This window comes from Limulus polyphemus, unplaced genomic scaffold (genome assembly GCF_000517525.1).
Source record: "Limulus polyphemus unplaced genomic scaffold, Limulus_polyphemus-2.1.2 Scaffold8868, whole genome shotgun sequence".
Lineage (NCBI taxonomy): Eukaryota > Metazoa > Arthropoda > Merostomata > Xiphosura > Limulidae > Limulus > Limulus polyphemus.
The window spans coordinates 24,721-26,112 of NW_013674478.1; the positions used below are offsets into that span (position 1 = coordinate 24,721).

At 36.9% G+C, this 1,392-nt stretch overlaps 1 long non-coding RNA gene across 1 annotated transcript in view; it reads right to left on the reverse strand.

Annotated features, from left to right (window-relative positions):
* LOC106475610 overlaps nucleotides 1–1,168 on the reverse strand; it is a 3,472-nt gene extending 2,304 nt beyond the window's left edge. Inside the window, exons 1-2 of the long non-coding RNA XR_001291828.2 lie at nucleotides 1,009–1,168; nucleotides 499–600 (exon numbers count right to left, since the gene is read on the reverse strand). This is a non-coding gene — a long non-coding RNA (uncharacterized LOC106475610). The remainder of the gene's footprint in view (nucleotides 1–498; nucleotides 601–1,008) is intronic.
* Nucleotides 1,169–1,392: the final 224 nt, after the last annotated feature.

Consider the following 1,392-nt stretch of genomic DNA (forward strand, 5'->3'; position numbering starts at 1 on the left):
AATTTAATCATACGTTCGTATACAAACTGAAATGCTTTAAAGGAGACCCCTCTTATGCTAAGCCTAACTGTCGCTAAGCAGGCCTAATAGATGCCAATATAGATAACGCCCCCTTTCCCTCAGCAAAAAAATTACAAGTATACTTTAAAATAAACAACAAAAAGCAAGGATTTTCAGATATTCACTTAAAGCTACACAACGGCTTCCTGCACTAGCTGCCCTTAATTTGGAAATGATAGACTAAAGTGAAAGTAGATAGTTAATAGCAGACAACACCAATTGAATTGTGGGATCTAAATATCATTCTCATAATATACATAGATATACACACACACTCAACAACTTCAAAATGCATAAATATAAAACACCTACGAAGATTGAGCACAAGGAATTGGATAAAAGAAAAGGGATGCACTTCCCGGTTTGAGGTTATTACATAAGAAACAGAGGTAGCACATAGTCACCAAGGAAACAGTAACAGCTGTTCTGATGACATACCTGAAGATTTTCCTGAACTTAAATTTCACAAGGATGAACCTGATGACTGCTACAAGCTTGCAGATGGCACTGCATGTCAATTCCCGACGTATCCCCCGGTATCTGTAGCCAAGAATGCACAATCAAAAGCAGGCTACAAAGTAGGTGGAACTAGTTGCACTCCTCTGAGAATGTGAAGTTACTAATACAACATCTACACGAACCAGATTAAAACACTTCGACCTTATTTTGACCGAGTTTTCTATGGACTTTCCCAGCCTTTTCTCTTAGAGCAAAATTTCAAACTCCTGCCAAATCTCTCGTCACTGTTAGGTCTGAGAGATTTCCTTGAAGCCAAGAAAAAAAAGGCAAGAAGAAACCTACGGAAAACTCGGTCCTCATATTGAACACGCCATCTTAACCAACCTTAAATTGTGTACTCACACAAGTAAAGACTATGGAATAGAAGAAAACAAGGAATACAGTTTGCTCAAGTGTCAAAAATGTACTCACCTATTAGCTGTTACTTACATTTTCTTGCCCATACCCTGAAATGCCATATTCTCCCATAGGTGGCCCTTCTTCCCTAGGTGTACCAGGACCATTAGCAGGAGAGTTTTTCATACCATCTAAACCATCACCTAAACAGGAACAAAATTATTTTATGGATTTTCCAACACAAACAAACAATTATATTTTTTTAGGTTTATCATACCATCTCAACCATCACCTAAACAGGAACAAACAATTATATTTTTAGGTTTATCATACCATCTAAACCATCACCTAAACAGGAACAAACAATTATATTTTTAGGTTTATCATACCATCTAAACCATCACCTAAACAGGAACAAACAATTATATTTTGGGGTTTATCATAGCATCTAAACCATCACCTAAACAGGAACAAACA